The 15,867-nt window shown below is 32.8% G+C and overlaps 1 protein-coding gene across 5 annotated transcripts in view; it reads left to right on the top strand.

The window, feature by feature from the left end:
* Nucleotides 1–15,867, top strand: part of sfl (N-deacetylase and N-sulfotransferase sfl) — a 722,911-nt gene that overhangs the window by 642,118 nt on the left and 64,926 nt on the right. The gene's annotated exons all lie outside the window — the stretch shown is intronic.

Below are 15,867 nucleotides of genomic sequence, written 5' to 3'. Positions count from 1 at the left end.
ATGGAATTCTATACTAGCATTCATCACTTCCTTAAATAGGAGCAGATAACAGGTCTGTTGTGAGTGTTAGTGCTTTCTAGAAAATCGCTGAAATAATTTTTAATGATTTTTAAAAACCGCGCAGTTATACCCTGTTATTAGATTTTCATTGATATTGAACGACAATAATTGGTCTAAAGACCTCTTTGAAAAGTTTGTCTGTTGTTACCGTAAAGTTCTGATAAGCATCTAAAATCACGATCTGAAGTAACAAGTATATCATGACAAGTGTACTTCATACAGTTAGTTAAGCATAAAAGAGTTCATTTATTATTTATAAAAACGAAAATTTTATACATGTAAAAACAAATATAATATTTTTAATTTTCCATATAGAGAGAGTGTTCGTGCTAAAGGTAACAAAAGGTAGCAGCTTATATGAAGAGAACCAGTTAATATAATTTATTCTTAAATAAATGCACTCATCAAGTTTTAATGTAGATTAGTCGAGTTCGATGTATAGCCTTTTATTGCTCGGCTAACGTCTAGACGATAATCAAACTCTTGCCAGGTGTTTAGGAGGTTTTTCGGGTTATTTGACCAACAGTTTCAACAATTTTCTCTTTTTAATCGCTTAAATCTCGAACTTGTGTTTGGTACATGCAACTTTTAATATATTTCCAAGCAAAATTTTCAAAGGAATGATGATATCTGGAGATTTAGGTAGCTATGCAGTTGGACCTCCACCCCTGGCGACCCTACCTCCTGCGAAACCGCTAATAAAGCATTACTTCAGTAGGGGGTCCACACTCACACATATTCGGTCTCCACAAGCAAACATCAGTCTTACCAGACCACTACACGCACACACTGCACACCACAAATACCTAAAGAGGAAAACATCCAGAAAAAAAAAATAGAACGCCTAACAGGTACTATGACGTACCACAAACATTTATACATTCATACGACCAAGACAAGCGCACAACAATCATGAAGACATGGCCACAATACATTACTTATCCGCCAAAGTACACTCAAAAGTTAATTAAATTCCACAATCTCACCTTGAGTACAAAACACATACAACTCAACTACTTACCAACTTATCACTTACTCACACGTCCGTCAGTCATAATCATTAAAAACGTGACCCTCAGGCACCGGATCGGAGTGTTCACGGCCTCACTGCACCAAAGCGACTCCCAAGCCTGAAGGAATCTAAGGAAAAGCAAAATTCTCAAGCATGTCGAGTTATACTTGTGTCCTGTCACAGTGGGCTCCATGAAAAAAAAAATTGACCGATAACACCTATTTTGTGCAGTCCTAACCGGACATTGACATTTACTTTCGGTGTGTTCCTTTCATTTTTGATTACTGTACGGGAGTTTTCAGTACCCCAAATTCGACAATTTTGTCTTAAATTTCTCGCACGTTTAAAAGGTTGCCTCATTACTAAATAACAACGTACACCAAGTTAATAGGATTGTTTTTGACGCGGTGCCTTACCTCTGCAGGAAATTCTTATCGTAGGCGGCGATCTTTTGGTTTAAGGTGATAAGGAGTTATAACTTGTACGCTCGCAAACGAAGCAGCTTATGTTGTGTTTGGTGATACGAGGAATTTGTCAGCGTAACTAGCCCGCCTGATTGACTTTCTAGGACTGGGAGTGAATGCGTCATGTACACGATCTACTGTCTCGTCACTAACTGAAAGTTTTGGATGATTTCCTATATTCGAAACTAAACTTCCGGGCTCTCTTAAACTTGTATCTCACTTACGATTAGAATTAGATATAGAAAGATCGATATTCCATTCGGTTGCTACACGCCGTTGAAGTAACCGATTGAAACTCCGTTAACCGAAGCATGCAGTGAGTGAACTTAATGTTGTAAGGTTGACATCTCGAGTGACTACAATTACATTGCGAGTCGGTTTGCCTCCACATGCGTATTCCTCTGACCTTGAGAGTATACTGTGCAAATCTCCATTTCCTGTCGATTGAGCCTACGTTATATTACGACGACTGGTTTTTCTAAATATTAGCCATTACTTTGCTGCTTATCTTCACGATCATTTATGCGATTCGAATTAATTTGTTTTTTTATTTATTTTATGAAATTCTGGACAACCGTTCCACAGTTTAAACGCATCAGAAACGTACATATTATTTCGTTTTACAAACACAAAATCAGGTTTATATTATTATATTCTAATCTTTCAATATAACATCTGTTCAAATTTTCCCCACTCGTTGGTAACATGACGGGGTAGTTCATTTTTTCACCGGTAAAGAATACATTTTTTTGCTGTATCTCCATTTCTTTTTGCAGCTGTGAAGCGTGTATAAAACAAATGACATAAGTCAAAATTACTTTCTTTCTATAAGGGGAATATTTTTCATTATACAACAGTCACTGCGATGAACCGAGTGAAAATATCACTTTTGCTGTTAAAAATCAACCAAATTTTAGTAATCTTTGCCGTTACGTTTGCATGCAATTCTATATTCAGTCTAGTGAATACCGTAATGATACACCATTTCAATTCCCTCTTTCATTAGTAAGGCTTGTTATTGGTCGCTTATTATATATGGGAATGCCTATACCATTTTCAGAAGCGATTGATATTATGGAATGTTACCTACAGTAGGTTTAGTTATGGAACCTATCTTATATATATATATATATATACTTTGATTTTAAAACTAATTATTCACCTTTATTTTAACAAAACTACAGAATATTTTCTCGATGTGCAAAATTTAACTGGGAAAAGATGGTTTGTTATGTATTAAATAGTATTAAGAATTATCAAACAAGAAGAAAAAAATCCTGGCCTATTTCAATTTGCCATTTATTCCAAGTAGATATTTGATGCGTTGAGATAGGCAAGCAGTTGTACTTAATAAGAGTAAACACTTTTCCGATAAAATATTGTGATGTAACGTAACATCACTCTGAATTTAACCGCACAATTCGTAATGTGCACGTACAGTATGATCTCTGTGTTTTTACTTCAAACGTTTAAATAATTGCTATTGCAAATTTTTGCCGTAGAACTTGTTGAATCAGACAGGCTTATATTTAATGTTATAAAATCATATAAGGAAACAGATTTACGAAAAACTGTTTTAATCCGTTTTCCGGTGTATTTATTTTTTTGAATGCGTGTAATTTTCGTGCTTTACAAGTCACCCGTTTTCTGGTATTCACATTTCTACTGGTGCGTTTCAGCACAAATGCGTATAAGCTTCTTTTGCCTCTTTTAATACTATCTATCAGTCATCGACAGAACTATTTTTTTAGCAATATTTTGAGCTGTACATATGTCTCTTGTTTAGGCGCCGACTGTACCGATCGTATATTCATTGCATTATAGTGTGACGGTAAATTTTACCTGTTTTCTACCGACTATTTAGGACCTGTACCGTAAGAAGGAAAATCCAGGGGAGAGTAAGACGCCTAATTGTAAATGCTCGTACAGGACATACGTAACCGGTTCTGCAGGCGAATTGTTTTAAGCGTATTAATTTTGTCTGGACAGTATTATTGTGATATATACTTAAAGTGGCGCAATCTCCTTTTATCAATTTTTTTTTCATATCATGTTACCAAGTCGTGTTTTATACAAACGCCCGTTAAACTCTAAGCGCTTAAAATCGGAAAGTAATGCGAATCACAAATACTAGTAGTGATTTTTACTGTACAAAATCGATTTCTTATGTTTTTGTTTCGCATAAGTTTTGAATTGTTGGTGTTCTCCGTATGAGGGGGGGGGGGAGAAAATGGTTGTTATTTTATTATTTTCTAATGAAATAACGTTTGTTTATGTAATTTATCCGTGTACATTCTTACTTCGATTTTCACGTTTCTTTTCGCACAGAAGATTGTGCTGTTGCATTCTTCTTAACCGCGACCTATGTGACACGTTTGAACCGTTTTGGTACGGTTAAAATACTGTTCTTAAATAACTTTCCATATATTATTAGTCTATGCTGTACAGAAACAAGACGAGGATGTTTCGCTGTCTTTGTCACGCTATCTCTTGCTCACCGTGCGCTCGCGTGTGTGAATCTTCCTTCTGTTACATACCCTGTGGCCTAATTTCTTCCCTCCCAATATTGAGGTTAAGTGACAAAGGGAACCAGATTGTTCCTAACTTCCTATCTATATTAAAGGTTACGTCTTTGTACCTTCTCTAAATTATGTTACTTTTTTAATTTATCAGAGCCTATTGTATAATCCGTAAGCATTTATAAAATTCATAAGCGTTTCCCATCGTTTTTCTTGATATTCGTAATTATTTTTTTTTTTTTAATTTGTGTAACTTTAAAAATGAACTATTTATATTGATATCGTATCTCTGAAGCAAAGTTGTCCGTAACGTTATATCCCGATGATGGTAACCGGTATTCTGATTTTTATTTATCACGTTTTGTATCGTTATTAAAGTAGTTGAATTTTCAAAGAAAAAGTTAAATGTAGATAAATAATTAACGATTATGTCAGGAGCTGATACATATCTTGTTTGAAGAAAGGAAATGAAAACCGCTTCAAAACTTGACCCGGCCGATCAGGGAAAACTATAGAAAATTTTTTGACCAGGAAATACTACAAAATACAAAATTAACAAAAAAAGAAAAGTTTATGTAGTTTATGAATAAATGCGTGAAAATAATATTGATTGTAATAGAAAAAATGATTATACACAATCGAGTAACAGTTTTTTGAAGGGGTAAATCGAGAAAAAAAATTACATAAGTTAAATTTTGCATTTCAGGAAGGATTAAGAGAGCTTGCTTTAACCGTTTGGTATTTCAGTCATTAGGTTTATTGTGCTGGGCTACCGGACAAGTACAGTAAGCGACTCAAATCTGTGAGAACAATGGAGATTCACCAAATTAGCCCGCATGCCGTCTCTTCCTACTAGATTAAACATTAAATACGCATAATTTAGCACATTTATAAATATAAAAGCGTGACGATTTTGGAATTTTTAATTTACAAAATATTCGTCTTCATGATTTCAGTATTTTTTGTTTCTATAATAATAATAATAAAAATGTTATATACTTGGATTTTTAATAGTCGTATTTAACTTTTGCAAGTTATTGCTACATAGAAGAAAAAAATTAGTGATTTTATGTACTTTTCTCTTAGGATTTCATTCTTTATTTGGAGTTACCGGTTAGTCGATTATTTTAATATTATTCTTCATTACTTACTGTTCTGTGCTAATTGTCTAACCTCAAAATATTTACTTCATCCTTATACGTATTTCTTCTCTATTTTTCTTTATTCTTTTTTTCTTTTACCCACTCTTTCATTCGGCTCGGATCGGGGGATACTTATATCTCCCTACTAATCGCAGCGCCTGGACTTCAGTCCCTTGCTATCGGGACTTTCTGATTATCGCGCGGGTATTTAATTATTTAATGGAGGTTATATACCCCTTCATTATAAATTAGTTAATAAGGATATCTTAATAAATGGCCTAATGTTGGTTTTGTTACGAATGTTTTTCTGTTCTCTTATTTGTCTTTTCTTTTTTCTTTGTTTCTGTTTAGCCTCCGGAAGGTATTACTTCAGAGGATGATATGTATGAATGTAAATGGAGCGAGTCTTGTGCAGTCTCAGGTCGAACGCTCCTGAGATGTGCGGTTAATTGAAACCGAACCGCCAAAGAGCACCGGTATCCGCGATCTAGTATTCAACCCCGTATAAAAGTAACTTCCATTTACTAGGATTTGAAGCTTAGAACTCTCGACTTCGAAATCAGCCGATTCGCGATGACGAGTTCACCGCTAGACCGACCGGGTGGGTTCTCTTATTTGTGTTGTATAATTCCTTAATTGATCCACGAAATTTTTATATCCTTTTGTAACATCTCATTTCAAAGGTATCTTATTTTTTCCTTTCTGTTTTTCCTACCGTCCATCTGTATTAAGGTTTAAGAATTTTTTCCTAATTATTCAGTTTATAATTTATACTCTAGCGGATGGTTTTTTCCATGAAAGCTCTGCTTATGTCTGTTTGCATTTTTTTTTTTTGTACATCCTTTGTTAATTTTATTACGTAATTAATGAAATTCTTCCATTTTTACATATATGTTCTCATATTTTAATATTTCATCCCCAATTATCCTCTTTCCGCTCACATTTCATTAAATTTGTTTTAGTCGTATTTATTTTCAAATTAAATTATTATCTTTTTAATAAATCTACACCGTTCAGTATTTTATTCAAACTTATTTCTTACTTATGCAACAAAAAAAAAACTTTGTCGTCGGTGACTTTTAAACGGTTTTATTTTTTCTAATCTTTTTTTTACTTCAATGTTAAATTTTTCCTTCGATTCCTGCATTGATTTTCGTATTTTTGAAAAGCAATAACGATCTGTTTAATCTTTATTCGAACTTCCCTTTTTCAGTTTTATTTTTATCACCGCTACCTTGTACAGATTGTAAATGAGTCTTCTTTCCGCGTGTTTATATCTGATTTTCTCCAATATGTAAACATTTTATTATCGGATTTTAATATCGACGTCAAAAAATCAAGATTTAAAATTTTTCGTAGCATCTTGGATAACGATTCATTTTGAGTTTAAAGTAGAGAAAAATTCATATATTACATATAAATTGAATTTCAGACTAATCATTTTTCTTTACTCGATTAAACGGATTATTTTTTAAGCGTTTGAAAAATTCCATGCCGGAGCGGAATCCAAACCTGCGATTTTCCGATGAAAGGCTGAGACGCTACCGCTGTCCCGAGGAGGTTGGCGAAGTATTGTTTATTTATTGTATTGTTGTTTGTCTTACAACAGTATAACTTTAACCGGAATCGGATTCGTGAAACTTAATCGATCTTTTCCCGGTTATTTACAGTCTGTATCAGGTTAAGTTCTTCTCTGAAAGGGAGTGGCCGGTAAAATACTCCCGTAGTGTTTCACCTGTACTGTGAAATACTACGTCGTAAGAGGCAAGTGAAAGGAGAGTAGTTACGATTGAAGATATTTTCTAGACGTATTTTTCTGTCCAGAAAAATAATTAACTGTTTGGTGGTTAGTATAGTGTTGTTTTCGGCTACTATCCTTAGCTTGTCAAACAGGAAAGCTTTTTTAGATATTTAAGGGTTCTCGGCTAATGGCCTTAGCAGCCGATTCCATCCAATCAAAAAAAAAAATTAACTTGCATTTTAATCTTTAGAAGCTAAAACTCACGCCCGAAACCTCAAAAAATTCTTATATTACCTTTATACAGTAGTACTCTTGCGTAATGTAGAACGAGTAGCTGAAAATCAGATTAGGAGCTGGAAATAGTTCCCTATTGGCTATTCGCTAATGAGGACTGAAGCTTAATATCTAATTAGGTATCTCTATTCTATCAAAGAATTTTAAATTAATAATTTAGTTATTAAATGAACGTAGAAGCAAATTTAAATTTTTGGACGAGTATGTATATTGTGTACAGTTACAAGTAGATTTTCACTGTATTTGTCACAGTTTGTAATTAATATTTATAATTAAACTGAAAAATCGAAAACAAATTTTTTGTACTATTAGCATTAATAAAAATGCTCTAATAAAGTCATTACGGACAGATTTATTGCCCGTGTATGGAATTAATTTTCTGTTACTTTATCTACGATCTTTATTTCGCGTTTTTACGACAATTTATATACGCGTCTTTATTTCAGTACATTTGTTTTTAGCAAAATAAAATTATTCATCTTATTTGTTTTGATACTTTTTCAGGATTTTCAGACTTTGTAAAAAAACATTTCACGCAAAGACCCCTTTTAAGTATTTTATGAATAAAATTTAAAAGTAATACCAAAATTAAAATTTGCCTTTCTAATTGAAATATTACAAGAGTTTTAATTTAACTCTCATCAATAATTTACGTATATTTAATTTCCATTGTTTTTATTCGAACAAATTGAAGTATTGACGATTATTTATTGAATAGTTTATAAATATATTACAGAGTAGCCCACCGGGTTGGTCTATTTGAACTCGTCATCGCAAATCAGCCGATTTCGTAGTCGAAAGTTCTAAGGTTCAAATCCTAGTAGGCAGTATTACTAGATCGTGAATACCTGTGTTCGTTAGCGGTTGGGTTTCAGTTAACCGTACCTCTCGGGAACGATCGATCTGAGACTGTACAAGACTACACTTCATTTACATTCATACATACCATCTTCTTAAGTAAAACCTTACGGTGGTTACGGAGACTAGACGGAAAAAAAGAAGTAGAAGTAGCTTATAACGAGGTCGTTTGTAACGAGTAAAAATTAAAAAAAATTGGTTTGTTTCCTTTATTATTAGTGTACGGTAAAATATGTTTTAACGAGCTAATAACGAAATTAGAAGTCGATTATAACCGGCAAATTATTTTCTTTCGAATAATAAATTTGTTCCCTAAGTAGTTAAAAACGTGAACGATTTTAAAATACATACGCACAAATTGAATGTTTCAGTCGTCGATTAAAAAAATCCAGTCTTGCTGCAGTTGAAACTAAAGAAGATTACGAGCCGCAAGACGAATTACCATACTCCGAGTGGATTCGGATCGATCGTTGACTCCAAAAATGGATTTAATACGGATGATTATGCGGATGCTGACGACGATATGTTAATAACCGAAAGTCCAGCAGATGAAGAACAATGAAATGAAACGCAGGTAAATCAGCGATGTATTAAGCGAAAATGAACATGACACAATTACTGAGAATCCAGTCATTTCCGTCCGTGCAGCTCGAGGCAGTATATAATTGCTTACGAAATTTTATGAAACAAATAATTTCAGCGATGAGTTTATAAAACGATTAAGTAGTTTTTGTTTTGATGATTCCAGAAAAATAAAAATCAGGCTACTATAGACAATTATTTTTAAGTTAGGTTAAAAGATAACACTTTTTCTATGTAAGCCTACAGTATTGTGGCATTTTCACACTCTAAAAAATTGTTATTTTATCTCATCCTCTGAAGAAATACCTATCGTTGGTCCAGGAGGTAAAAAAAAAAATAGGCATGTTTACAATTTTGCTTTTTCGTCTAGCGCTATAGCTCTAGAAGGGAAAGTGTTGTAATCGGTCCAATTTAGGCATATACGGTTTTCACCGGATCTTGACGTTTTGACACCTAAGCACCTAAAAACCCAAAAGCCGGATCGAAATTTTCCGGATGTTAATATCTGTATGTCGTTTGTGTGTCGGGTCTTCCACTCCTCATATCTCCATAACTACTGGACCGATTTTGGCCAAAATTGATCAGATTACTTCTATATTTTGGGAATTCATGCCGTTAGATTTTTAACTTAAAATGTCAAACGAGTGAGGCTGTACAGCAAGGTCACCCTCATTATCTTGAGATTTCGCTTAATTAAGATCTTATTTTTATTAGGCACATTTTTTAACGATTAAAGAATAATAATGTTTTCAAAAAAAGTTTTTGAAAAATCGTACCGCATCACAGAATATTCTCTAAATAGTCTAGCGGCTAAGCAGGTATACGTCTCAATAGTACCCCCTCTGACCACAAGGAACGGTATTACAGCACTGACGTACAGCTGCTGTAGTCGCCTGCTATGTTGTGACGTCACAGGTGAGCGGTAGAATTAAATAAATGAATGATATTTAAAGTGGCCGCTAGTACCGCCGCACCCAAATGAATGAAATGCGGTATGATCGCGCGCTTTAGTTAGAATCTCAGAATTAATAAACAAAAAATACTCTATTTAAATAAAATGATAGATATTTTAAATTGTGTGTGTAAGCCGTGCATCATAAAAAAGCCGCGTGACAGGGAAGTCGTACAACTGTGTTGTCAGCTTTTTTTTTATGCGTGTACAGTATGTGCGCTTAGAATTTTATGCAATATGATTTTAATTTTTGTTTTTACGTTCAGGCAAACTTCTTACACGATGTTGTATTCTTAATGTTTAGTGTCGGTTATTTACTTTGTGTTTAGAGGGAAAGATCTTTTTCTGGTACGAATAGGTTCATTCATTTATAACGAACGCATATTGCGTCTCTTGAATCTCGTTGTAAACGACACTTTCACCGAATTTATGAGCAAGTTAATATAAATATTTGATTAAATTCTTATTATTTTAAAGCAACCTGTATGCATTAGAATCCCGGTTGTAATGCTTCGTGTTCCTATGCGTACGGTCTACATGACATAAATTACCCGTTTCTGGAGTCGAGTATATATAGTGTTAAGATGGAAATTTTTGTTTGTGCTTCCTTCTTTAATGTCTGTATAGGATAGTTTCTTATATTTAATACTTATTAAAAAAAAAAAAAAAAAAAAACAGTTTCTGTAATGAGTAAATTCTTATCAGATAACTTATCTTTTGATTGAAATAATAGTAAAGACTGTTTCTTTGTGACATTTATATTCCAAAATCCTTTTTTTAAATCGATTTTATTGAAACTTTATCGATTGCGGTAAGTAAAACATTTCAATTTAAAAACTGAAAATTTTCTTTAATGAAGGGAGAAAGTATAAAACTCATTGTTTCCAAAAGAAAAGAGAATATTAATTTGTTGTTTTTACCGTTTGTCATGATTTTTCTTATGATGTTGATAATTATAAAGCATCTATGATATTGACATTAACGTGAGAGTATTATATTCATCATGTAGTCCTGATGAACAAAGTCATTTTTACAGCTAGATTTCACCTCCATTTCAATCGGCTCGATTGGCATGCCGATATTACAGTAAATACATTTATCTTGATTATGATACCGACTGGAAACTATTTCCTTATCGATACTCCTTAGTATGCCAAAAGTAAGATATGCTTAATATCCTTGGAAATAATTGCGCCATTTTTGTTAATAACTACGTTTGGTGTCTGTTTGCTTATAATTGTACGATAATGACACCTAACATTTGTACAAACAAACTAAAACCCGATTAGGTTGTTGGTACAAAATGACTTCCTGAATGGTAATTTAACATTTTTAAGTCATTGTTTCGATTAGAACTTAAGTTATAAGCGCATAAGTTTTAAAACCGATCAACGGTTTGTGTAAAATCATTTGTTTTTTCCTACAATTTTTTACATCATTTTTTTTTTCAGTTTCTTTGTTTTCATGAAACAATTTTATGTAAATTTTTTTTTTGTCCTAAGTCATTTGACTGGTTTGATGCAGCTCTCCAAGATTCCCTATCTAGTGCTAGTCGTTTCATTTCAGTATACCCTCTACATCCTACATCCCTAACAATTTGTTTTACATATTCCAAACGTGGCCTGCCTACACAATTTTTTCCTTCTACCTGTCCTTCCAATATTAAAGCGACTATTCCAGGATGCCTTAGTATGTGGCCTATAAGTCTGTCTCTTCTTTTAACTATATTTTTCCAAATGCTTCTTTCTTCATCTATTTGCCGCAATACCTCTTCATTTGTCACTTTATCCACCCGTCTGAATTTTAACATTCTCCTACAGCACCGCATTTCAAAAGCTTCTAATCTTTTCTTCTCAGATACTCCGATCGTCCGAGTTTCACTTCCATATAAAGCGACGCTCCAAACATACACTTTCAAAAATCTTTTCCTGACATTTAAATTAAATTTTGATGTAAACAAATTATATTTCTTACTGAAGGCTCGTTTAGCTTGTGCTATTCGGCATTTTATATCGCTCCTGCTTCGTCCATCTTTAGTAATTCTACTTCCCAAATAACAAAATTCTTCTACCTCCATAATCTTTTCTCCTCCTATTTTCACATTCAGTGGTCCATCTTTGTTATTTCTACTACATTTCATTACTTTTGTTTTGTTCTTGTTTATTTTCATGCGATAGTTCTTGTGTAAATTGTATTAACAAAAAGTTCTTGTTCTAGTTTATATTTAGTACACCGGTTTTTGACTTCCTTGTACGTATTGTAATCTGATGTAATATCGAATAGGACTGTTGTAACATTTATTTGTGCTCCTTCCCTTTTGATTGCAATCGGCTGGACCAAAAGTGTCCAAAAAAGCCCGAAATAAAAAAAAATATGGATTTTGGACTTTTTCTTAACTGCAGTAATAAGCTCATCGAGAGGTTTAAACGATATATCATAAGTGCTACTTATTTTTATCGATTCCAGAATTATTGTGAAATAAGATTTCAATTAATGAAATATTTGGATCGTACAAGGGGAAGGCATATCGATTCTAATACAACTTCATCCCCCTTTTTTTTTAATTTAATATATTGATTTATTAATAATTATTTACCTCATATTGTAAATTTTTTTTATAATAAATAATAATCGTTCGGTAATAATAATAAAAAATTACGAAAAAATATTAGAAGTTATTAATGAAATAAAATTTTATATACTTTTAAACATGTGTATATGTAATTTAATAGGCGTTTGAAGAAGTTATGTGGTGTACGCATCAGATTTAATCCTGTTTAATAGTTGGCAAGCACAGGTTAATTTGAACGTTTTTGTATAACACCGTTTACCCTTTTGCTAATTTCGTCGGATTCTGAGTAAAACATGTGTTTAACACCGATATATATTAAAGAAAAGATGAGGAATGTATTGTTTGAAAAATTTAAAAAAATATATTCCGTAAACAATGTATTCTACCTTTGATTTAAATCAATAATCCCAATATTTTAAATATCGGTATGTAACTCTCTATAATGGCCATTAATGTACTCTTGCGAATTTACGGCATTCGCTAAGGCTCGTGTAGGAACTTACTTTACACTCTTGCATCAACGGCTATCACTATAGGCTCTTATTTCCTTTTAAAATTAAAAGAATTTATCTGAATTATAATAATCTACTTGGTAATTGTAATGTAACTTTTCAATAACGTTATCGTCGTGGATGTCATATCTAAGTTAGTTCGGTTTTCTTGTTTAACTTTAGAAATAAAATGAAACGAAATGAAAGTTTTAAGAAAATATTTCCAAATCTATTATGTTTTGGGTTTAGTTATTATTTCACAGGCGTTATGTTACATAGGCGCTCCTCCAAATCGCATTCATAATGTAGATATGGTTATTCCTGCCACGCTTAACATTAGTGTGAATTCATCTTAATTTCAATAAATTATATTATGCGACAAACAATCGCATAATATAATCGATTATATTATGCGATTTTCTCCTTTAAATAACGTTTCTATTTTCTTAAAATATTTTGTTAATTTGGTGTTTTCAATAAAAAGGGAGAGTAGGGATTTCACAAAAAGATTTAAATCGAGATGACGTCAGAATAAGTACCTTTATAATGTAAAGAAATATTTTAGCTTTGAATCCATCGATTAAATTTTTAGAATCGCATTAAACGGTTAAACAACTCGGTATAATTTTTAAAATTATTCTTTTTTGACGAATCTTTGCCTTTTTGACAGATTTCAACCGAACTTCCTCCATTTTTCTTCATTATAAGCGTCTTCTTTTATTCGCTTATCGCTTCTTCCCTTCTTAATGTATGTAAGCATCCCCCGATCCTTTTTCTTTATCGCTCCCTTTCACGTAAAATTTCTAGACGATATTCAATTTCAGGCCACATATTACGAAAAATATCGAAGTTATTCTATTAATACGCCTTCGATTCTTCTTTAAAGTTCATCGTTGTTGAGATTCTTCGTTGCGTACACCCTGTCTTTGAAAAACCCCCGATGAAAGAAATCGATGGCGTAACGTCAGGGGATCGATCCATCACGTTCGATGCACCATCGAGGAAACTAACCGTTCGTGTAAGTAGTTCCTAACATGTAAACCCCGGTGTGGCGGTGCACCATCTTGGAAGAAAACGTCGGGTTACGGGTGTTCAAGCTGTGCTACTGCATACTCCTATAACAAACTGGCGCCGGTAACGGTTGGCTCGATGACAGAACGGTCCGGTCACTTCATAAACATTCACATCAAACGTTTTTCAGGCTATCACGTCGTGTTTTTCGAACGGCATGAGGGTTTTTACCGCTCCAAATTCGACAACTACGACTTAATGCCACCTGAAACGCGGAAGGTAGCTTCGTCAGAGAAGAAGATTACTTTTTGTTAAAACGCATTACCTTAGTTCACTTTTTCAAGAATGTCCGCTGCAAGATTTTAACGGCTTGGTTTTTGTCATCTTCAATCGCACGCACAGAGTGAATTTTATCTGCGTCAAGTTTTTGGCGCTTGTGTAGAATCTTCGGATTGCCGATAGCGGTATCGCCGGTTCTAAGTTCGCACGACGAGTCGATTTACCCGGGTGTTTCTGGAAAATTTCTCTTACCCGATCCACAACTTCTTCAGAGATGATAGGTCTGAAAAAATAAACAGTAAGAAAATGTTGCGAACAAAGAAAGAATAAAAACATTAAGAGAAGATGATGAATATAAAGAAGAAGAAAACGTTAAGACAAGGAAAGAATAAAAATATTAAGAGGGATGATGAATATAGAGAGAAAATTTGAAAAATAGAGAACGTGTACACTAATTAAGAGCGGAAAAATTATATAAAACGATATAGCGATTAAATGATTGGCAACAAAAACAATTAAACGAAATGATGATCAACTGTGACTTATATTAAGAGGAGTAATGAACTAAAAAATAAGAATTTTTTACAATTTGTTAAAGATTGGGCACGCATGCCTCAGTGTATGTGTTGTTCTTGTGAGGGTGTATCTTTCAGTTACTCTGTAGTTAACTTTAATGTAGATAAAATTAAACAGAAATTAAGCAAAAACTTTACGATTCTAAATTATAATTTTCAATTAATATTTAATAATCAGATTTATCACCAAATCTATTACATATACACCACATATGTAATAATGCCTATTAAATTAAATATACAAATTTTTAAAGTTATTATAGAATAATTATTTATTGTAAAACGTTTTTTTACAATCACGGGTTAATAATTATTACATCAATATATTTATATTAAAAAATAAATTTAAAAAAAAAAATTAAAAACAATAGGAAATGAAGTCTATTTCGAACCGATGTGCCTTCCCTTGTAAGATCTAAATATTTCATTAATTAAAGTTTTATTTGGCTATAACTCTGGAACCGATGAAAATAAGCAACACTCATGATATGTCCTTAAAAAGCTCTCGATTAGGGCCTTTTACTGCAGTTAAGAAAACGTAAAACGTATCTAAATTGTTTTGGATTTTGGGCTTTTTTGGACACTTTTGTTTCAGTCGATTGCAATCAAAAGGGAAGGTGCACAATTAGATGTTACAACAGTCCTAAATCCAAAATTTCAACATCCTACGGCTAATCGTTTTTGAGTTATGCGAAATACATAGGTGCGTACGTACAGACGTCACGCCGAAACTAGTCAAAATCGATTCGGAGATGGTCAAAATGGATATTTTCAATGAAATTTGAAAACCGAAATTTTTCGCGTTCACAATACTTCGTACAAGGAAGTTAAATCAAGATTTTTAGTAAAAATATTTATTTGGGTCTTATTTGAACTCCTTGCTGGACGGCTAATTCATTCATTCAACATTTTTACAGCCGTAACTTGAAAAACAGATTAATTGAGGAACTATAGAATATGTGAACAAAAAATTTAATGAGACCCTCTTTTTTTTTAAAAAAAAAGTCTCTGTCGTATGTATTAATATTAGATATAATTATTTTCAATCGTGAAAAATTACGTTTAAAAAAGTAATATTTTAAACGTGGGTCCCAATCATCCAGTCAAAAAGTAAAAATAATATACGTTACCTACATTCACAATTTTAAGCGATGGTAAAACAAAATGGAAAACCGACTTAAAACATTATTGAAAACCTTTATTTTTCGAAATTCATGTTGAGAAATATTACTTTTTTGGTGGTCGCTTCAAGTGTTAATAGTAACGGTAGGCTGTTTTATTAAAATTTTTAGTGCTTGTATGTTTCACGAGGGTA

The sequence above is a fragment of the Lycorma delicatula genome, chromosome 10, assembly GCF_047948215.1.
Source record: "Lycorma delicatula isolate Av1 chromosome 10, ASM4794821v1, whole genome shotgun sequence".
NCBI lineage: Eukaryota > Metazoa > Arthropoda > Insecta > Hemiptera > Fulgoridae > Lycorma > Lycorma delicatula.
Note: the sequence above shows the minus strand (reverse complement) of the source record. Positions and strands in the feature narration are given on the sequence as shown.